This window comes from Schistocerca americana, chromosome 3 (assembly GCF_021461395.2).
Source record: "Schistocerca americana isolate TAMUIC-IGC-003095 chromosome 3, iqSchAmer2.1, whole genome shotgun sequence".
In the NCBI taxonomy this organism is placed as follows: domain Eukaryota; kingdom Metazoa; phylum Arthropoda; class Insecta; order Orthoptera; family Acrididae; genus Schistocerca; species Schistocerca americana.
The window spans coordinates 867,018,792-867,043,161 of NC_060121.1; positions in this window are offsets into that span (position 1 = coordinate 867,018,792).

Consider the following 24,370-nt stretch of genomic DNA (forward strand, 5'->3'; position numbering starts at 1 on the left):
GCTATTGGACCGGAACCTGTCTTGACAATCACCGAGGCTATGATCAAATTAGAACTACGGAATTGGCTTAGGAAACAGCAGGTAGGATATTGGACCAAGGTCCATAAACAAAAACATGGTAAGATAATGATGCCCTAGTCATGTTTTAAAAGAAGCTCTGTAATCCTGGGATTGAACAGGAAAGAGATCAAACTCATGACTGGACTGATGACCGGCCATGGGAACTTCAAAAAACACCTACACACAATGGAAGAGGACCCTAAATGTAGGATCTATGATGAGGGTGAAGAAACTGCATCACGCCTAATCTTTGAATGCATGGCATTGGACAGTAAAAGACACAGAATCTTCGGAACAACTAGACCTGAAGAAATTGTGTCTAACAAAAAACTGGTAGATGGACTCCTTGCACTATTTAAGGGCACTGGTTGGCTTTACTAGATATACAGGGAGCGATACCGCACAATAAACCTAGTTTCGGTGCGGGCAGTGGCGCGTCAGACCTAAGCTGTTTTAGCTCTCCTGTTAAAATCAATCAATCAATCAAGATTAGCAATATCATCAGCGAATCTTAATCACTGATATTCTTCTACCCTGAACCTTAATGCCACTCCTGAACCTACATTTTATTTCCGTCTTAGCTTGTAGGATGTATAAGTCCAACAGTAAGGTGAAAGACTTCATCAATCCCTGTACTTTGTTCTTGGTCTTCCACTCTTCTTGTTTCTTCTTGTGTATTACCTTTATCTAAGGCTTATACCCATTTTCTGAGAATTCGGAACACCTTGCACCACTTTGCATTGTCGACCGCTATTTTTAGTCCGACAAATCCTGTGAAGTTGTCTTGATTTTTCTTCTGTATTGCTTCCATTACCATGTGCAACGTCAGAACTGTCTTCCTGGTTCCTTTACCTTTCGTAAAACCAAACTCATCGTCATCTAACACATCCTCAATTTTCGTTTCCATCAGGCTGTAAATAGGATACTCACACGGACGTTGAACATTGATATCTGCTTACTTTGGATAAAATGGCATGAAGACATTAATGAAAGTTTTGACCGCCTCGCTAAGAGGAGCATTACGACTGAAGTTCTGAAATGCACGTATCCCTTCACTATGACACCGGCCACCTGGTAGCCATGCAACTGGAGGTCTCTTTTCGTTCATGGTTCACCTCGATGAAGCTTAGTAGACCTCATGTGGACCTCTCTCACCCGCATGAGACTGGGATATGAGTGTTACCCCGCCCACATATACAGGTTGAAAATCATTGCTTCTGGACACTATGACCAGGACACATCGGCAGTGGCCGATCTGAACCACGTCATACTGGCGTGTGCCAGGTATCCTACTCAGGTGGTCTTGTATAAAGAATTGGTTGCGTCAGGCTACCCCCCCCCCCCTCCCCCTTACCAGTGTAACTGCTTCACTTCATCGGTTCGATACATGTAGGTATTATTTGCTCATCAACTGTTTGAAAGACGCCGGCATCCTGCTTTGTCCTACAAGTTGGTGGCTCTTGTCCTCTGGTTAGAGAAGTAGGACGTCTGTTTCTGTATTTACTTTGCATTAAGAACTTACCTTTGTAAACGACACCGTTGTCCTGTTTTTGATCATAAGTTGCCATGGATGTCATTCTCCTATGGAACCGGACCAGTTCAAAGCCTGGGTCGTAATTTTGTGTTTTTTAATTTATATAACGAGCTTATCTTTGTACGTCACATTTTTATGATTGTTCTGTTATTTTATATAATGAGCTTATCTTCGTACTTCACACTTTTTTAGCGTTGTTCTATTGTGAAAGTTGCACTGATGTTAGTTTGACACTGTTCTAACTGGTGCTGACTGTCGGATGTTCGTTCTTTTAAAGTTTTGATTTTACGTTAAGAACTTATGTTTGTACATAGAACTCATTGTTGTTCTACTGAGGAAATTGCTATTGCATTAAGGACAGATGTAGAGTAAAACTGCGAAAAAATTTGAATTTTTTTATTGGGTAATTTTTTAGATTGATTCTTTAAGAATAACATCGCAAACATTAATAATCTAATTATGGCTACAAATAAGTTTTAAAAGAGTTTGTTTGGGCGTCTGCAACTGCCACGCCGCTCTTCGTATGCTGTGATCCTTAACTTCTCTACACTAGAAATTTTTTGTGCGTTAATTTATCGTTCACACAATCGAAACTAACTGCAGATAAGTCTAGTTTGCTTGTTCCTTTGTCAACGAAGCGTGACGGGACAAAGCTCAGGAAGCAAAAGAAAAAATGCAAAAGATGGCTGCGAAAAGGAGGCAGGAAAAGAGATTACGGCAGGAAGACGAGGAAGAGAATAAAGATTATGGATATGGACAGCATTAGTCACTAGAGATACAGCAAAATTTTCAAAAATTGAAATAAAAACTTTAAATGTGAGTTTCTGTAAACTGACTTTTTTGAGCTGTACTGTACCTTTTCTCACGAACTATAAAAACTAACATCCTAAAATTTAGCATAGTACTTAGATATTACTTACTGAATAATCCTGTGCAGGACTTTTACGTTATCTTTTCTCTGAGAAAAGTACATTTTTAAAATTTGAGAAAAATAGAGTAATCCTGAGTAACAAAACAGAAAAATTAATTTCAAAGCGACTATGACCTTAAAGGAAAATCTGTTCCACACATTTTATTAGTCTCGTATGCAGATGTAAACTGCGAAATTTCAGTTTCATTGCTTGATTAGTTTACGAGAAAAGGTAATTACAGAAACAATGGCAAACAACAATTCAAATTCTTGTAAACTGTTTGCCAACGCGCATTTTCAGACAAAACTTGCACAGCATATCAAACATTACGTTGTACACAATAGTCTCAAGTTTTACTATTTCAGCTGTAATATTTTTGGAGATATACACTCCTGGAAATGGAAAAAAGAACACATTGACACCGGTGTGTCAGACCCACCATACTTGCTCCGGACACTGCGAGAGGGCTGTACAAGCAATGATCACACGCACGGCACAGCTGACACACCAGGAACCGCGGTGTTGGCCGTCGAATGGCGCTAGCTGCGCAGCATTTGTGCACCGCCGCCGTCAGTGTCAGCCAGTTTGCCGTGGCATACGGAGCTCCATCGCAGTCTTTAACACTGGTAGCATGCCGCGACAGCGTGGACGTGAACCGTATGTGCAGTTGACGGACTTTGAGCGAGGGCGTATAGTGGGCATGCGGGAGGCCGGGTGGACGTACCGCCGAATTGCTCAACACGTGGGGCGTGAGGTCTCCACAGTACATCGATGTTGTCGCCAGTGGTCGGCGGAAGGTGCACGTGCCCGTCGACCTGGGACCGGACCGCAGCGACGCACGGATGCACGCCAAGACCGTAGGATCCTACGCAGTGCCGTAGGGGACCGCACCGCCACTTCCCAGCAAATTAGGGACACTGTTGCTCCTGGGGTATCGGCGAGGACCATTCGCAACCGTCTCCATGAAGCTGGGCTACGGTCCCGCACACCGTTAGGCCGTCTTCCGCTCACGCCCCAACATCGTGCAGCCCGCCTCCAGTGGTGTCGCGACAGGCGTGAATGGAGGGACGAATGGAGACGTGTCGTCTTCAGCGATGAGAGTCGCTTCTGCCTTGGTGCCAATGATGGTCGTATGCGTGTTTGGCGTCGTGCAGGTGAGCGCCACAATCAGGACTGCATACGACCGAGGCACACAGGGCCAACACCTGGCATCATGGTGTGGGGAGCGATCTCCTACACTGGCCGTACACCACTGGTGATCGTCGAGGGGACACTGAATAGTGCACGGTACATCCAAACCGTCATCGAACCCATCGTTCTACCATTCCTAGACCGGCAAGGGAACTTGCTGTTCCAACAGGACAATGCACGTCCGCATGTATCCCGTGCCACCCAACGTGCTCTAGAAGGTGTAAGTCAACTACCCTGGCCAGCAAGATCTCCGGATCTGTCCCCCATTGAGCATGTTTGGGACTGGATGAAGCGTCGTCTCACGCGGTCTGCACGTCCAGCACGAACGCTGGTCCAACTGAGGCGCCAGGTGGAAATGGCATGGCAAGCCGTTCCACAGGACTACATCCAGCATCTCTACGATCGCCTCCATGGGAGAATAGCAGCCTGCATTGCTGCGAAAGGTGGATATACACTGTACTAGTGCCGACATTGTGCATGCTCTGTTGCCTGTGTCTATGTGCCTGTGGTTCTGTCAGTGTGATCAAGTGATGTATCTGACCCCAGGAATGTGTCAATAAAGTTTCCCCTTCCTGGGACAATGAATTCACGGTGTTCTTATTTCAATTTCCAGGAGTGTATTTGTGTTTAAGTACAAGAATGCATTCTGCCCTACATATGTTCTTAATGTGATAATTTTGTAACTACCGTTGGCTGTATGGTCATTGCTGCCCGAAGTGTAGTGATTGAGAAGACGGTAGAGCAAGCATGGGGTATGATAGTCTCTACGCTTATTGGCACATAGCCATTATAATTGTTTGTAGCCAGGAGTGATATGGTCGAAAAATCGAATGTTACAAATGTATTGTGCACAAGCATTCATCGCCAGTCCAACCTGCATGAGCTTTCATATGAAAGTCCTTGGAGAATAGCATCACCATAGTCGAGTATAAGGAGTATAAGTGACTCTACAAGCTTCTTCTTAAGCTCAAAAGGAAACACTTTTTTGTATTTCTCTAGTGATACTTTCTTACAGACTGCAATTGTGTATTCAGTCCAGTCTAGATGATGGTCCAGAATTATCAGCAAGTACCTTACAAAAGAGGAAATGCTTATATCTGGCCGTTTAGGATCAGTGAATGAAGAGATTCTCTGTATTGAGGGGTAATGAGTCTTTTATGAGCGACCAAGATTGCTTGTGTTTTAGATGGGTTAAGTTTCAAACCTAATTTCTGCGTCCGGACTGGCATGTCAAGTAAATCAGCATTCACATGCTGTATTGCTGTACACCCGTTTGTTGGGTTTGCACTTAGATATAACTGGAGATCATCAGCGTATAAGTGATATTTACAATGGGAGAGAAGAGTTGAGAACTCATTAACATATAACGGGAATAGTAGTGCATGCCTGGTTTGGTTTAGCGACAAAGCTCACTTTCATTTGGATGGGTTCGTCAATGAGCAGAATTGGCGCATTTGGGGGACTGAGAATACGTATTTCTCGATCGAGAAGTCTCTTCACCCCTAACGGGTGACTGTAGTGCGCAATGTGCAGTCACGGAATAATGGGTGCGATATTCCTTGGTGGCACCGAGACTACCGAACAATGCGCGAAAATTTTGGAATGTGATTTCATCCACATTATCCAAAGTCACCCTGATTTCGAAAAGATGTGGTTCATAAAAGAGAGAGCTCGACCCCATCTAAGCAGAAGAGTGTCTGATGTGCTGGAGTAGCACTTTGGGGACCGAATTCTGACTCTGGGATACTCAAAGGCCACTGGCATGGGCCTCGATTGGCCGCAATATTCTCCGGGTCTGAACGCATGCGACTCCTTTTTGTGGGTCTATATTAAAGACAAGGTGTACAGCAATAACTGCAAAAACATTTCTGAGCAGAAAACAGCCATTCAGGAGGTCATCGACAGCATCTATGTGCTCACACTTCAGCGGGTCACGCAGAATTCGTTTGCGTCACATCACCGCCAAGGATGGCAGGCACATCGGACATGTCATAACCTAAATCTGAATATCTGTAGTGACGTTTACGTTTATTGTCTTATATTTCAATAATTGTCAGCCTGTATTTTCTTTGCTGCTCATATTTAACCCATTTCTTTTGGGAACTTCGTATATATTATTAAAACTAAGAGTTTTGACCCCTGTCAGCGCAAAACTTGAAGTTAAATGGGAAGAGGAGAGACGTGGAAAAATTTATTTTGTAATCTCCCATACATTACCATCCGACCGTCTGGCTGCCGGGTGACGTAACAAGACACTGACCAATCCGAGTCCGCTATCCCAATCTGGCATACCTTTTGTAAGTAGACTGTTTAGGTTTTTACGTTGGTAATGCCACGTAGTGCTCTGTATGAAAATCGCTGATTGGACTCATTGTTGGATTATCCGCTAGTGTAGCGTTGGGCAGTATGAAACAAGAGGAAAGATCTATGGAATGAAGTTTTGGTTTGGACTGCAGTACCAAATGTCACACTGAAAACAAAGCCTGTCCTTACCTTTTGTGTTATTCCGCCATGTGTTTGTATACCCTTGTGTACTTGTGTTCTTCCTGTCTTTATGTGTTTATCTGATAAGAGTTATGTTGTAGAATTTTCTAATACGAAGCTACATTCACTATGGTGAGGAGTACTGGTATCCTCAAATACTTTGGAAAAATGTTTAGATATTATTTATTCTGTTATGTTTTCCTTTAATGATCATATGTCAAATTAATGTTTGAATATTCTCATTTCTCACTTATTTACTTATGTTACAATTCCTGTAATACTCATGTATATGCTTATTTCTATTCTTTTGTAAAGCCTGTATTATTGCAAATGTCTGTAGTATTATGTTCTTTAATTATGTTTTCTGTACCTTTATAATTGTATTCTTATGCCGTAAATTTGTAATTGTATAGACACCAGTTCTTCAAATTAAGTGAATAGTAGGTATTCATTTTACTGCACACATTTCTGTTGGTCATACTGTATGTGTAAAACCTCAGATGCTAAATGACTGTCTTAGTGTTTGGACGAGTGTTGATAATTCACTAAGGAACTGGTTAACGGCATTGCTGTTTCTAAGGACATTCCAAAAAGTTTGTGAGTGAACAAGTAGTGGTTCATGGACTTGCTGTATTATCTGCAAGACTCTTCGATGGTGATTGTGCACCCGCACAGTCGCAACGGATGGCTGCTGGCCATCTCTCCACGGACTACAGTGGGTCTGCACCTTTGATGGCCCACCGATACCATTATCTCTACAAGAAATACTGTGGGTCTGCTCTGTCCTTCGTTGGAAGGACAATACTACTTCTAGACTGCATGGAACTCCACTACTTCCGTGCGCATTGTCTTTTATTGCTCAGACTTTGTGCATAAAACTGCAATTACTACTGTGATGAATGATCAGAACTGTCTTTATGGACTGTGAGGACAATTTTTGCTTTTGACCAACAGTGTATCAATAAGTGTGTGCGTTTGATATTTTTGCTATCGTTAATATAAAAAAATTTAGCAAATAAGTATTGGCCACTGTCCAAAACAATTTGTAAAATTTTTTGTGGGGAGCAAGGGGGGTATGTAAGTAGGCTGTTCAGGTTTTTATGTTGGTAACACACGTTGTGCTCTGTATGAAAATCGCTGACTTCACTGTGTGCAGTCTATGTCTGGTTGGACTCATTGTTGGATTATTTGCTAGAGTAGTGTTGGGCAGTTGGACGTGAACAGCCCGTAGCGTTGGGCAGTTGGTAGTGAGCCGCCAGTAGCGGTGGATGTGAGGAGAGAGAAGCCAGAGTTTTGAGAGGTTGCTGTGAACGGAAGATCTGGACGTGTGTCCCTCAGAAAAAGGAAATTTGTTTAACTGGATGTCATAAAATTTTATATATATATATATATATATATATATATATATACTTTTGAACGCTATTAAGGTAAATACATTGTTTGTTCTCTATCATAATCTTTCATTTGCTAACTATGACTATCAGTAGTTAGTGCCTTCAGTAGTTAGAAACTTTTATTTAGCTGGCAGCATTGGCGCTCGCTGTATTGCAGTAGATCGAGTCACGAAGATTTTTGTGAGGTAAGTGATTTATGAAAGGTATAAGTTATTGTTAGTCAGGGCCATTCTTTTGTAGGGATTATTGAACGTCAAATTGTGTTGCGCTAAAATATTGTGTGTCAGTTTAGTGATGATCAGAATAAGCAAAGAGAACAGTCTGAGAACGTTGCGTTTTTCTCAGCTGTTTAAAAATCAAATAATGCAAGGGTTTTTCCAGCGCTGTCATTCAATACATACAAGGGGAAGTTTCACTTTGTTATTCTACGCTCCTTGGTTGTGAACCAAGCTGTGTCAAGTAGTGGAGACGCTGCCGTGGAGTGCCAAAATTGCTGTCACAAATCGCAATCGAAGCAATATTTCTATACATCAAGAATTCACATTCTCCATGATGTTTTGAAGGACAGAAAAGTGTGCGCAAAAGTTTAAAAGTTTGTCCCGCACAACTTGACTCTCAAACAAGAACGACGACGCATGGATGTCTACTGCAACTTGATTGAAATGCGAATCGTGAACAATTCTTTTCTGGAAAAAATCATCACAGTTGACGAAACTTGGTGTTAGCAATACGAAGCTAGCACAAAACGATAAAGTACAGAAATTCGTATGAATTGTCTACGCTTTGACCACATAACCGACATTCAAGTCATTTTGAGGAGCGAGTTCAACAATATCCCAAAAAAGAACTTTTCTTCTGTTTCACGTGGTTGTATTAACGTTCTGTGCGTTACACTTAAGCCGAGTGGAGCGGGGAGGGGAGGGGGGGGGGCGTGTAAAACACTTTAAGCATTAAAACCTCCATCTTGACATTTCTGTACTCGTTATTAATCCAGTCTCGAAACATCGACGGGATATGCTCCACGCTGGTGTTCTATTCAGCCTTCCTGCAGTGAACGTGAACTGTGATCTTTACAGTGCAATTGACAGTAACAACGCGTCACGTAAACGCCAGCCAGCGCTATTATTCTCTCGTAACGAAGTCAGCGTTGTTCATCAAGCTTCCATTAGGGGGCAATATACTGCGTCATGGAATTTCGCTGCTACGTCACGGGGGAAGAGCTACTTTCTTTCACCCTATTACGCGTGAGCAAAGATAACGCGAACAGGTTGTGCGAATTCGGTGCTAAAGCAAATATAATCGTGAGACATAAAATGAGTGTCTTCGTACTCAAATCACGGCGTGCTAAAATATGGTAATAGAAATAATACAATCTGTGATCCAAAAATTTCACTGAACAAAATACGGATCTTTTCAGAATTCATATATGACAGAATATTTGAGAAATGACTAATAATTGTTAAGGGATTGGTGCGTATTGGTCTACAATGCAAGGCCCAACCCTGTACAGATAGTATTATGGATTGTGAACAAAAAACTTCGTATGAACATATGCCGTATTCCGAATGATTTCTTAGATAGAACAGATTTAGTATCACTTCTGGACGTATTTCTTGAAAAACTTTAAAATCACACACTCCAGCGAAAACAGTACAAAATGAAATTATATTAATTTTTTTACAAAAAAGGCCCTATTCATTTTTTCTACTCGACTAATAGTTTGTGCGAAGTGAGCGCGAATATACTGAATGTCTGGCGCATCGTGCATGCGCTGTAGTTTAGGTAATTTTGGTATGCTGATTTGACGTAATTTCCCGACGTAGTGTCCTGTATCAATTTTTTCGTCTCAACTTCTTCTACACTACTGTGGTATATTTAAACAATGACATTGTGTAAATAATACAGGAAACAAATAAGAATGTATTCTACCTTGGAAACCATTTGGAACACGGCATATGTCCATATGAAGTTTTTTGTTCAGAATAACTACCATCCCTCGAGGTATCTACCTTTCCACCTGACTCACTTTGTATATGTTTTGTTTATTATTTCCCAATATGCTCTAATTTATTTTGTAATTATAACCAAAATTAAAGAAATAGAAAGTGTTACACCATGAAGTATTTGTCCAGTACTTAGGCTACCAAACAAACTTTGTGAAGCTGTTCATCATATCACAGTTGATATCAGATTATGAAGTGTTGTAAGGGATCCACTTGCACGTGGAGCCCGATTTTGTACTATAATTCATAAAAAATGGCCTGAAACGGTTGTCGTATGTAGAAAAAATTATATCTTTGACACCACTGAACCAAAGATATTGCCTGAGTGGCAGAATCGATTGTAAGTAGGAGTGTGCACAGCGCAGTAACAGTTGCCGTTGCACTCTGTTATAGTTAGGGTACAAGACTTAGAGCTAGTGGCTAGCTGTGAAAATTTAGTTGTTGGTCTATGGACTCAGCATAACACAGTTTTTATAAAATGAAGCGATGAATGATATTGTTTGTGCTGCTCACACAGAGCCAGTAAATGTTAGATCGTAGTTATTTCTATAAAAGTGTAAAGTGTGTATTATTAGTTTGTATGACTATAAGATTAACAAGAATTAAAGTGATACTGATCGTTAACAAATAGTGACTATTGTCCATGGCAATTATAGAAGAATAATGAATTTATATTGTAACACAAAGGAAAAGCAACTAGAACAATTTGTAAGGTAATGAAATTTTGTACATTTAGTTTTAAGTATGCAGCAATTCGGTATGTGGATTTGGCTGAATTTTATAGTACTTGCCCTTGAATGTAGGAACCAAGGATTTTTCATTAGATTTAATGTATAGGTTGATTAGGTATATTCGATTTGTAACATTTTGTGTGTTTTGTAATCCTGATACAGAGAAGTTAAATTTTGGAATCTATTTTGTCAAACGATGTCAGACTTTTTCTCATATAACGATCAAATGGTTCAAATGGCTCTGAGCACTATGGGACTTAACATCTGAAGTCATCAGTCCCCTAGAACTTAGAACTACTTACACCTAACTAACCTAAGGACATCACACACATCCATGCACGAGGCAGGATTCGAACCTGCGACCGTAGCGGTCGCGTGGTTCCAGACTGAAGCGCCTAGAGCCGCTCAGCCACACCGGCCTGCATATATAACAACCCAAGTGTTTTTAATTACCACAGTAAGTGAGAACTGTAGAACAGTTGAGAAGTTCACTGATTTTGAAGTTAATGTAAAATGTTTCATATCATATTTTGTGTAGGTGAAACTTTATTTCGAATACAATTTTCAAACTGAAGCATTCGGTTTTATCATATCCCCTTATCAGTACCTCATCCTCTTCCATGTCATGTTTATTTAAATCCAATCCCATCCAATCCAATGAATATTTTTCTACAAGAAATCATTTTTCAATTAGAATCAGAAAATTATATTAATGTGCCAAAATCAGAAAAATATTAATGTTCGTAACAGTTTAAATGCGGGCAGTATTGCAGAGCGCTGAGTTATATCCTATGTTTTCACTGAACATTTGCAAGGTTATTCATTTATCAGCCAATCTGTTATTCGTACGAAGCTACTTTATGGCTGGCATTGCACTTCGATGAGCCAAGATTGCATATTTTCAGTGCGTACTGTTGAGAGAACAGAATACCAAGCTTGCATCCGTTGCGACTCTAGAGCTAAGGAAAATTTATCTCATTGTTTATTTGAACAGGTGCTCACGAGACTGGGTAAATTTCAGAGGGACTGGTTTCACTACGGGGATTGCGAATTGGTTTACCAGATTAAGTTGTTTAACTTTTTTGGATTACAGTAAAACTGATTAAGCACACAGTTTGCTCAACAACACACCACACAGTAAATTTGCGTAACACAAACACTACGCATTGCATATTCATTCGCAAACAAACACATAAATTTACAAAGAACGTTACAATGTATTTTAACCGTTTTCTGCCGTTATTCCTTAGTTACCTCTAAATTTGTGAAGGTGTATTCCGTTTTTGAAAGTAAATGAAAGTCAAATTCTTGTTTTTTCCAAAACGGTTTTCGCTTCTTTTATTTGTGAAACATTTTCAGAGGCCTGTAATATACGTTTGTTTTTGTGTATAATAAATGAGTTATAGGTACAGTAGTTGCAAACGTGTTCCCATATTAGGTTTTCTCTTATTATCTTGTTTTCAGGTTAGAAACGACTTTTGCAGCTTAAGTTTCGTGAAATCAAATCATCTTTGGCATTACTTACAATTCCTGGTGTTGTTAATTCATTTGTGTCGTCCTCAAGACGCATTTACTCGGTCTCCATACTCCAGATGGCTGATTTTCTGATGATTAAACTTTCATTTTATTGCCATCATTGACAGCAGTACGAGATGTGACCCCCCCCCCCCCCCCAAATACGAATACACCCCTGTATTCATTGTGGCGTGGAAGCAAACGGCCTCCGAAAGTCACCATGAGGAATTTATTGCCATGCCTGAAAGACATTCTGTGACAGTTCATGAAGATTGCTTGCTAGAAGCTTGTATGAAAATATACGTCTTCCATCACATTCCAGATATGCTTTACAAGTAACAAATAAGAGAATCAGGCAGGCCATTAAAGGAACCATACGTTGCTCAAAACTGTAGTAACAAGTTTAATGTTGCTATCATGTCAGTCCTCAGTAGATGTTAACATTATACTAATGACTTTTAGATTAAGACCGTCTGTATGCGGCTGAATAAACACAATTTGTGGTTTGGAAAACTAGTATTGCTTTTATTAGTTGTATACGGACGGTCCCAACATAGAAATCAATAATACAGTTCGGTAGTGTGGTGTGAAATGCAGTGTGTAGCCTTGCATTATCCTGCCAGATATTCCGCGGTCAATAAAATCTTGCTGCAAACAACATCATATCGTGACTCATTATTCGATATCCTGATAGTCGAGTGAGCAACAATATCTGTTTGTCTTCTTGGGTGCTGGTTGCCTGGGACTACTGAGATCCTGTATAGCATTGAGTATGACTTACGATTCCATACTGGCATGACAGTAGTGCAATCCGACCAGAACTTCAAATTAGCGGAACAATAAACTGCAGCGCTAAAATGTCACGATCCTGTCGCTACCGTATTGCGACTCTTGTTAGTATACACTGGTCAGCCAAAACGTTATGACCACCGACCTACTATCGATATAAACCCGTCCAGGCGATAGCAGCGTCACCTGGCGAGAATGACAACTAGCCAAACACACGCACGGTGCATGTAGTATCAGTGAGCGAGCTGTCCGTGTGTAGAACGGGTAAGGCGCGCAATCTATCTGAGTTTGACAGAGGGCAGAATGTGATGGCCCGGAAGCTCGGCACGAGGCTTTTGGAAACTGCGCGATTTGTCGGGTGTTCGAGGATTGCTGCGGCGAGTGTCTTCAACACGTGGCGAAACCAAGGTGAGACCACGTCCAGACGTCGTGGGATTGGGCAACCACCATTCATTACAGGTGTCAGACGTCGCAGGCTGGGCAGACTGGTAAAACAGGACAGACGGCGAATTGTGGCTGAATTAACATCAGACTTTAATGTTGTGCAAAGTACAAGAGTGTCTAAACAACCGAACACTCCTAACAATGGGCCTCTGCTGCCAACGACCCACGCACGTGCCATTGTTAAACACCACCACATCTGTAACTACGACTGAAATGGGTACGTGACCATCGGCACTGGACCTTGGTGCAGTGGCAGAGCGTTGTACGGTCTGGTGGGTCCAGATACCTTGTTCATCAAGTCGATGGGAGGGCGCGAATCCGTCGTCTTCCAGGGGAGCAGGTCCTTGACACGGGACGGAGACAAGCTGGTGGCTGCTCCATTATGCGCTGGGGAACATTTACCTTGGCATCCATGGGTTCAGTGCAACTCGTGCAAGGCACCATGGCAGCCAAGGAGTATCGTACACTGGTTGCAGACTACGTACAGCCTTTCATGGACGATCCTGTTTCCCGACGGCAGAGGCATTTTTCAGAAAGATAATGCGCTTTGTCACAAAGACAGGAGTATGATAGAGTGCTTCGAGGAACGCAGTAGCGAGTTCCAACTGATGTGCTAGACCCCCCAACTAGCCAGATATGAATCCGATCGGACAACCTGGGATGTGATTGAATGTGGCGTCAAAGCTCATCGCCCCCTCCCTCCCCCTCTGCTCGGAATTTACGGGAATTAGGTGACGTGTGTGCAGATGTGGTGCCAACTCCCTCCAGCAACCTATCAGGGCCTCATTGCTTCCACTCCACGATTCGTTGCAGCCGTTATCCGAGCCAAAGGTGGACATAATGGCTATTAGGTGGGTGGTAATTCAGCACAATATAGAAAAATAGTCATATTTTTGCAAAACTGTCAGTCACCATGAAATATTCCGTGACACTGTAAAAAATGACCCTTATTCAATGTGATAAATTTTGAAGCAATCGATGTTCTTCTTCAAACACAGAGCTACTACACACTTTTCACACTGGACTACCGTAAATGTCTTGCAGTTGACAAGCTTACGGCGTCGACGCTTTTCCGTCACTTTTGGCCAATGACCAACACCATCTCTCCGTACATCAACTGTTGGCTGAGCTGCAACGGGAGACTTTTTCACTTCATTCTGAGGACTGGATGTTGGTCTACCTCGCTTTCCTTCTGTTGCTCCTACTTTGCAGAGACTTTTCCCAACGGCCATCGAAAATTCAGACAATTTCAGTGTTTTTAAACCTGTGTTTTGCTTTGCAACACGCTTGTAGAGAATCCAGGCATTGATGGTTGCAACATCTATTAGATGATAAAATAGTATAAAGTACCATTTTCGCAACTCATTACAGTTTTGTACCGTCCAAGCAGACTTCATGAAGGTCCACACCCCCATATATTTGTTATATTCTGTATCACATAAGGAACACATATCACTTCCCTCTGTTTTTTCTTGCGATTGTACCTTTCGGCTGCACACCTCGGTAGTTTCCCTGCATACGTTGATAGTAACGTTACACATTTATTGTCTTTCCACACTACAGAGGATACATCTGTTCCACTTATGTTTGTCATATACTCCACACGTTACCCTTGACTCCCATCACAAACCATCATCCCTTAGAAGTTTACGGTTTGGAATTCTGTTTCTCCTAACAGTTCCCAGAGACAAAATTCCTTGAGAAGCGAAATATTCATTAGAGGTAAGGATGTGTAGTAGTTGTCAAAGTACAACTTATGACCCATATGCTTGGGAATAGATCGTTCTAATCTGACAACCACATTGCTACTGACACCCAAGTCCAGTTCATCTTGCAAGCGGTGTATTGGAAGATTTTCCTGTCCGGTATAAATTTCAAAATCATAAGTGAAGCCAGATACACCACAAAATATGAAAATTTTGTAGCCTCATTTGTGTGGCTTATCAGGCATGTATTGCTTTAGATGGTGCCTTGACTTTGTTGGACGAATTTCATGCAGCTTGTCACAATTCGGCTGGTCGTGAGGAATTTCCTTGGTGTTGCCATTGAAATGCAAAAACTGCCTCAATTTCTCAAATTTATTCACTGACATTATTTCACGTATCACAATTAAGCCCACGGCTGGGTTCCAATACAGCCTAGTGTTTCTTTGCAGACATGACTCATGATACAATACAGATTCGTATGAATTTTGCTAGATCTTCAGAATTCGTATTATAAGGCTTTGTTGGATCTTTTTGAACACTGTATAATATTGTTTGTTCTGCAATGTGATTCAGTAACCCATCTGTAAACATATATTTGAAGAACTGAAATGGTGTTTGCAAAGCATAAGCTTCATCTGGTAGATAGAGGTTTCCCTTGAATATTTTTTATCAAATGGAAAATCAAAACTACACAGCTTCCATGTTACATGATTTCTTCTCAGCTTTTTCCTTGATGACTCAGATTTATCATTCATATTAGGCATATGAAGCAAGGAATCTGGTGCTGGAACTATGGAGACATGTGAAGTGTCATTATTACAACCGTCTGATTCAGAGTCTGTTGGACAACGTTCCTCAATATTGTCAACTATTGTGTCTATGTTTACAGTTGGGTCAGCAATTGAGTCATCAGATGAGAAATCATCTTCACTTCCAGAAGGCACCTCAAGGACGATAAGAATATTATCTTCCTCTAACCTTCTTTTCCGACCTTCGTCGTCAATGAATTGTAGGTCCATACCTCTAAAAAACATCCATTACTACTTCCATTAGCAACCAAAACTTTTATTTAGATTCAAATAGCGATTATCTATGTAAGAAACAACTAAAAAATAAATGAATCTGGCAATTACTGTACACAGTAAAAAATACCTTTGTTTCATGTTGTAGCAAAAACGCTACACTTATACTTTTGACATATTTTCCCCACTAGAACCAAAAGAAAACACAGATTCAACATTGATATCTATAATTCCATACATTTTCTGTAGAAAAATAATTCTTGAAGCCTTCAAAATTCCGTATTTGCTTCGTAAATGCACACACTAATTCAGTATCGGTAGACAGCCGCCATTACAGATCACAGAACACGTTTGTCAAAGATACAATAAACAATACAATAGAGCCAGAATGAGATTTTCACTCTGCAGCGGAGTGTGCGCTGATATGAAACTTCCTGGCAGATTAAAACTGTGTGCCCGACCGAGACTCGAACTCGGGACCTTTGCCTTTCGCGGGCAAGTGCTCTACCATCTGAGCTACCGAAGCACGACTCACGCCCGGTCTCACAGCTTTACTTCTGCCAGTATCTCGTCTCCTACCTTCCAAACTTTACAGAAGCTCTCCTGTGAACCTTGCAGAACTAGCACTCCTGAAAGAAAGGATATTGCGGAGACATGGCTTAGCCACAGCCTGGGGGATGTTTCCAGAATGAGATTTTCACTCTGCAGCGGAGTGTGCGCTGATATGAAACTTCCTGGCAGATTAAAACTGTGTGCCCGACCGAGACTCGAACTCGGGACCTTTGCCTTTCGCGGGCAAGTGCTCTACCATCTGAGCTACCGAAGCACGACTCACGCCCGGTCTCACAGCTTTACTTCTGCCAGTATCTCGTCTCCTACCTTCCAAACTTTACAGAAGCTCTCCTGCGAACCTTGCAGAACTAGCACTCCTGAAAGAAAGGATATTGCGGAGACATGGCTTAGCCACAGCCTGGGGGATGTTTCCAGAATGAGATTTTCACTCTGCAGCGGAGTGTGCGCTGATATGAAACTTCCTGGCAGATTAAAACTGTGTGCCCGACCGAGACTCGAACTCGGGACCTTTGCCTTTCGCGGGCAAGTGCTCTACCATCTGAGCTACCGAAGCACGACTCACGCCCGGTCTCACAGCTTTACTTCTGCCAGTATCTCGTCTCCTACCTTCCAAACTTTACAGAAGCTCTCCTGCGAACCTTGCAGAACTAGCACTCCTGAAAGAAAGGATATTGCGGAGACATGGCTTAGCCACAGCCTGGGGGATGTTTCCAGAATGAGATTTTCACTCTGCAGCGGAGTGTGCGCTGATATGAAACTTCCTGGCAGATTAAAACTGTGTGCCCGACTGAGACTCGAACTCGGGACCTTTGCCTTTCGCGGGCAAGTGCTCTACCATCTGAGCTACCGAAGCACGACTCACGCCCGGTCTCACAGCTTTACTTCTGCCAGTATCTCGTCTCCTACCTTCCAAACTTTACAGAAGCTCTCCTGCGAACCTTGCAGAACTAGCACTCCTGAAAGAAAGGATATTGCGGAGACATGGCTTAGCCACAGCCTGGGGGATGTTTCCAGAATGAGATTTTCACTCTGCAGCGGAGTGTGCGCTGATATGAACCTTCCTGGCAGATTAAAACTGTGTGCCCGACCGAGACTCGAACTCGGGACCTTTGCCTTTCGCGGGCAAGTGCTCTACCATCTGAGCTACCGAAGCACGACTCACGCCCGGTCTCACAGCTTTACTTCTGCCAGTATCTCGTCTCCTACCTTCCAAACTTTACAGAAGCTCTCCTGCGAACCTTGCAGAACTAGCACTCCTGAAAGAAAGGATATTGCGGAGACATGGCTTAGCCACAGCCTGGGGGATGTTTCCAGAATGAGATTTTCACTCTGCAGCGGAGTGTGCGCTGATATGAAACTTCCTGGCAGATTAAAACTGTGTGCCCGACCGAGACTCGAACTCGGGACCTCAGGCTGTGGCTAAGCCATGTCTCCGCAATATCCTTTCTTTCAGGAGTGCTAGTTCTGCAAGGTTCGCAGGAGAGCTTCTGTAAAGTTTGGAAGGTAGGAGACGAGATACTGGCAGAAGTAAAGCTGTGAGACCGGGCGTGAGTCGTGCTTCGGTAGCTCAGATGGTAGAGCACTTGCCCGCGAAAGGCAAAGGTCCCGAGTTCGAGTCTCGGTCGGGCACACAGTTTTAATCTGCCAGGAAGTTTCATATCAGCGCACACTCCGCTGCAGAGTGAAAATCTCATTCTGGAAACATCCCCCAGGCTGTGGCTAAGCCATGTCTCCGCAATATCCTTTCTTTCAGGAGTGCTAGTTCTGCAAGGTTCGCAGGAGAGCTTCTGTAAAGTTTGGAAGGTAGGAGACGAGATACTGGCAGAAGTAAAGCTGTGAGACCGGGCGTGAGTCGTGCTTCGGTAGCTCAGATGGTAGAGCACTTGCCCGCGAAAGGCAAAGGTCCCGAGTTCGAGTCTCGGTCGGGCACACAGTTTTAATCTGCCAGGAAGGTTCATATCAGCGCACACTCCGCTGCAGAGTGAAAATCTCATTCTGGAAACATCCCCCGGGCTGTGGCTAAGCCATGTCTCCGCAATATCCTTTCTTTCAGGAGTGCTAGTTCTGCAAGGTTCGCAGGAGAGCTTCTGTAAAGTTTGGAAGGTAGGAGACGAGATACTGGCAGAAGTAAAGCTGTGAGACCGGGCGTGAGTCGTGCTTCGGTAGCTCAGATGGTAGAGCACTTGCCCGCGAAAGGCAAAGGTCCCGAGTTCGAGTCTCGGTCGGGCACACAGTTTTAATCTGCCAGGAAGTTCCAATACAATAGAGATTTAAGAGATTTAAGAAACAACAATGTTACACATAAGCTCAAAGAAGTCAAGGAGACACTCTGACAAAAGCGCTGCTGCCATCTGTTGGAATTCTACAGATCTACAAGCAAATAACTTACATGTAGGAAACATCCTACATTATGCAGTGTAGGGTTCAATCTTTTTCTAGCGGTCCCCTCCCACTTGGCAGTCCCCTTCCGGAGATCCGAATGAGGGACTAGTGCGGTATATTTTGCAATTGGAGAGATCAACATGACACTTTTTCACTTAAAGGTCACATGTCATGTGGACATACATTAAGTGTCTTTAGCACAGTGGTTTCCATTGCCTTCTGCATCGTCATGCCGTCGATTATTGCTGATTCTTCCGCCTTTTGGGGGCAGTTTCCCACCACAAGGGCCAATGAGTGTCCTGATCTTCCGTCCGCTCCTCCGCCCTCTTTGACAAGGCCGTTGCTGCAATTAGAGTGACTTCCTACGCCGGAAGTCTTCGGCTGTCATTTGCTGATGATCATTATTCAAAATTTAAGTAGTGACGGTGTTCGAACCAGGACCGTGGTCGGGTTTCGATTACGAAGCAAAGACGCCACCCCTAGACACTTTCATGGCGTTGCAATTTTAATGGTAAGCAGTGCAGATGGCGGAATTTTTGAGTGAATTCTATAGTTTTATATGCCAGCAACGTCAGTTCCTTAATGGGAACGAGTGTAAACGGATCCGCGATTTTTTCCATACACGATGCATATCGTAATGTCTTTAACGAGGCAAGACACTTCTCTCTCAGTTATTTAGCATCACGGAATAATTAAATGTCGTCTCTGAAAACTATGGCGCAAATGAAATTAAACACATGGCTGTCTGTCACTGTTACGTCAGTGAAGTTGTTCAGAATGCGTCTGCTAATGATCTCGAATGTATTATGTGATGGGAGAAATTAACATGCATAGATATCTACGTACTAGGCGTCAAGTGCATTCTGTCGTCACATCATCAGATGCCTGTGCAACCTGCATGTCGTGCATACTGCGATCGTCAAAGGGGGGAAACTGAGAACCAGAATGTTTATTCATTTATTCAATCCTTTGGGCTATAATAAATTTTTGTGTCACTTACAAAATTTAGGCCTGGGCGGTGTGGCCAAGCGGTTCTAGGCGCTTCAGTCTGGAACCGCGCGACCGCTACGCTCGCAGGTTCGAATCGTGCCTCGGGCATGGATGTGTGTGATGTCTTTAGGTTAGTTAGGCTGAAGTAGTTCTAAGTTCTAGGGGACTGATGACCTCAGATGTTATGTCCCATAGTGCTCAAGCCATTTGACAAAAATGTAGTTCTTGTGGCATTACACGTCTCGATATTTACCAACACATTTAAATAAAAATGGAAATTTTAACATCTTGTTACTTCCCCGCCTCCCCTGGAGAAATTTTTGCAGATTTCCATGGTATTATGTGTTAAGTATTTTGTTTCCGTGGTCGGATGCAAATTTGCTGAGAACATACACAATATTCATCTACCATACATACATCTCAAGCACGGAACTAGCAGATGATTTTCTTCAAGATATCGTAATTGAAATGAATATATGTGCACTGTCAAAACACACGCCACTTTACGTAGACACTTCGCTGATACTGGCGGCTAAACTAGGTAAAGCAAGACACCCACTCCCAAGCTATGTTGAGTTCCAAGTAAAACGTTATCAGCGTTGGTGTAGAACACGGGAGCGCAAAGTCTTCTGCTTATGGGCTGGTTTCTGACGGCTTGACTCTAGCCCTGCTCGAAGGGCCACATGCCACGAAGAGAAAAAAAGTGAAGAATTTAGCGTACAGAGAGGCAGTCCGATTTGGGGGGATGTGTGCATCTGGGGTTGAATACATTCTTTTGTCTAAAGAAGACAAAAATTTGGATTATTAATAGAGTGCACTTGGTTTTTGTAGTGTAACGACGTATGTTTTGTATAAATGATTTTCTTTGGACATATGACCATGTGCAGACTTCGTCACCTACGTCAGTTACAACACACTTCAAAATTATTTAAACTCTTTTTAAATTGTCTCTGAATGGTTCTTGAACGAAACTGTAATTAAAACATCATCATTTGAGTCGTATGCGCAGAATTACGTCACTCAGTCCTATTGGTTTGGGCAAACTTTTTTTCAATTTAGATGTCGTTTGTTTCTTCTCAGAAGTTATATTAATGCAGGTTATCTAATTTAACAAATATTATACCCACAATGAATAAACTTTCAAGACTCAAACTCGCGATGAATATTGTCAAAAATTAATAATCATGTCAAATAAATCAGTCATCCTTCTTCCTTAATATAATTCTTCATAAATAAACTCTCGGAACACGTATTTAAACTTTTGTAGTATACACTACTTTATTATCTTCATACATATAGGCGTGAACCTGAGCCTTGACAAGATAGGACTGAGCATTTGCACACGATTAAACTTTCTATGACGTCATTGTTGTACAAAACATTAAAAAATCTCAATTTTTCAATTTTTAGAAGCACGACGCAACAACTCGGTTTCAGGATCTTCTGTTGCTCTTTGGCTGTCGACCCGCGACGTATAGTGGCCAGCAATTTTCTCTCTAGTCCCGGCAACGAAGATGCTGTCTCCGTTCGTTGCGCCGCCCTCTCCGTACATGAAACATAACAAATAAATACAAAACTTTAGATAATTCACAGCCATTACAAATATTACAAAAAAAATACATAAACAAAACTAAATTAAACTTATATTCACCTGCAAACTGGGCTGACACTGGTGGAGGAGTGACGCTTCAATTTCGCGTCCCACTACACTTTTCGATGAAGGGACAGTACTGAACCTGCCGAAAGTAGTTCGTGAGTTACAACAAAGTTGCCTTCAGCACCATGGATAAAATTAAGATATTCCAGAATGAGATTTTACCCGTGAAAGGCAAAGGTCCCGAGTTCGAGTCTCGGTCTGGCACACAGTTTTAATCTGCCAGGAAGTTTCAATTAAGATATTGTGTGGTGTCAGTTAGGTTGATACTTTCATTAGCTGTGAGACCATACCGGGTACGTTTCTCTTACTGATTCATCAGTTTTTCAAACAAGTGTGTTCTATACCGTCTCTTTGACTCATCGTTGCTCTTATAGGCGAGCTGATTTCCGGACAGCAGATTTAGGCTCCATCAAGAACGCATTTCGCAAAGAACACACTGTACGAAAGTGCCCTGTACTCGTTTTGCAGTATTATGTACCAAAACATAATTAGGTTTTGTTATCGTCTGATCGTTTTTGATTTGCAAAATCAATTTGCTGCTTCCTCAGCAAATAAGTTTTGGAATAAGTCTTATTTTTATGCACTACATTCCCTTTCCAGGGGAGTTATTTGGGCTAATGCGTTATAGGACTTCGACCTTTTCAAGTAAAAGACTGTACTGTTTCTCCTGGGTGGACATGAATGTGAAATGTACAGATTACATGTTTTTACGATAAGTATTGTATTAGTAACTTGCGAGTTTTACCAAGGAACAATATACACTTCTGGCCATTAAAATTGCTACACCAAGAAGAAATGCAAATGATAAACGGGTATTCATTGGACAAATATATTATACTAGAACTGACATGTGATTAAATTTTCACGCAATTTGGGTGCATAGAGCCTGATAAATCAGTACCCAGAACAACCACCTCTGGCCGTAATAACGGCCTTGATACGCCTGGGCATTGAGTTAAACAGAGCTTGGATGCCCGTGCAGCTTCATCACGATACCACAGTCCATCAAGAGTAATGACTGGCGTATTGTGACGAGCCAGTTGCTCGGCCACCATTGACCACACGTTTTCAATTGGTGAGAGATCTGGAGAATGTGCTGGCCAGGGCAGCAGTCGAACATTTTCTGTATCCAGAAAGACCCGTACAGGACCTGCAACATGCGGTCATGCATTATGCTGTTGAAATGTAGGGTTTCGCAGGGATCGAGTGAAGGGTAGAGCTACGGGTCGTAACACATCTGAAATGTAACGTCCACTGTTCAAAGTGCCGTCAATGCGAACAAGAGGTGACCGAGACGTGTAACCAATGGCAGGCACCCCATACCATCACGCCGGGTGATAGCCAGATAGCCAGTATGGCGATGATGAATACACGCTTCCAATGTGCTTTCACCGCGATGTTGCCAAACACGGATGCGACCATCATGATGCTGTAAACAGAACCTGGATTCATCCGAAAAAATGTTTTGCCATTCGTGCACCCAGGTTCGTCTTTGAGTACACCATCGCAGGCGCTCCTGTCTGTGATGCAGCGTCAAGGGTAACCGCAGCCATGGTCCCCGAGCTGATAGTCCATGCTGTTGCAAACGTCGTCGAACTGTTCGCGCAGATGGTTGATGTCTTGCAAACGTCCCCATCTGTTGACTCAGGGATCGAGACGTGGCTGCACGATCCGTTACAGCCATGCGTTTAAGTAACAGCTTTTGTGCACTAATTTTGTAGCTACAGACGCAGACAGAAGAATGGGAAAGGAGGATCAGTTACTTTTCGTAGGTATGTGCAACGAATCTGAAATTGCAAATGTCATATAGAGATGACGCAGTTTATATGTTGAAAATCGAGACATGATAATACACAGCCTTGTATCGTAAAGAGAATTTCTGCGTATTTACGGACATACGTTTACGAGAGAAGTGGCAGATAAATCTGCAGCTGTTTCTGAGTAAACTGCCAGCCAGTGTATACATATCGGTGCTATGTTCATATGCAGATAAAATTTATACATGAAGACGTATTACTTTCCTCCAATTTATGCAGATTCTCAAACTCTTCCGTGTATTAAGTGTTTCTGTACGAGATGGTTTCCTATACAGCGTCATTGTGACGCAATTAATTAGAACTGATCCGATAATACGAATCCGTGCAATAGAAAACGTAAAAAAATAATGTTGGCTGTCACTTCTTGTATTGTTTCAAAATTCGAGCACTGATCTTTTTCACTGAAGCGCCAAAGAAACTGGTATAGGCATGCGTATTCAAATACAGAGATATGTAAGCAGCCAAAATACGGCGCTGCGGTAGGCAACGTCTATATAAGATAACAAGTGTCTGCCGCAGTTGTTAGATTGGTTACTGCTGCTACAGTGGCAAGTTATCAAGATTTAAGTGAGTTTCAACGTGGTGTTATAGTCGGCCCACGAGCAATGGGACACAGTTTCTCCGAGGTACCGATGAAGTGGGGATTTTCCCGTGCGACCATTTTACGAGTGTACCGTGAATATCAGGAATCCTGTAAAACATCAAATCTCCGACATCGCTGCGGCCGGAGGAAGATCCTACAAGACTGAAGAGAATCGTTCAACAAAACAGAAGTGTAACCCTTCCGCTAACTACTGCAGATTTCAGTGCTGGGCCTTCAACAAGTATCAGCGTGCGAAACATTCAACGAACATAATCATCTATATGGGCTTCTAGAGCCGAAGGCCCACTCGTGTACCCTTGATGATTGCACGACACTAAGCTTTACACCTCGCCTGGGCCCGTCCACAGCGATATTGGACTGTTGATGACTGGAAACATGTTGCCTGGTTGGACAGGTCTCGTTTCAAAGAGTATCTAGCGGATGGACGTGTACCGGTATGGAGACAACCTCATGAATCCACCGACCCTGCATGACAGCAGGGGACTGTTCAAGTTGGTGGAGGCTCTGTAATGGTGTGGTGCGTATGCAGTCGGAGTGATATGGGACTCCTGGTACGTCTAGAT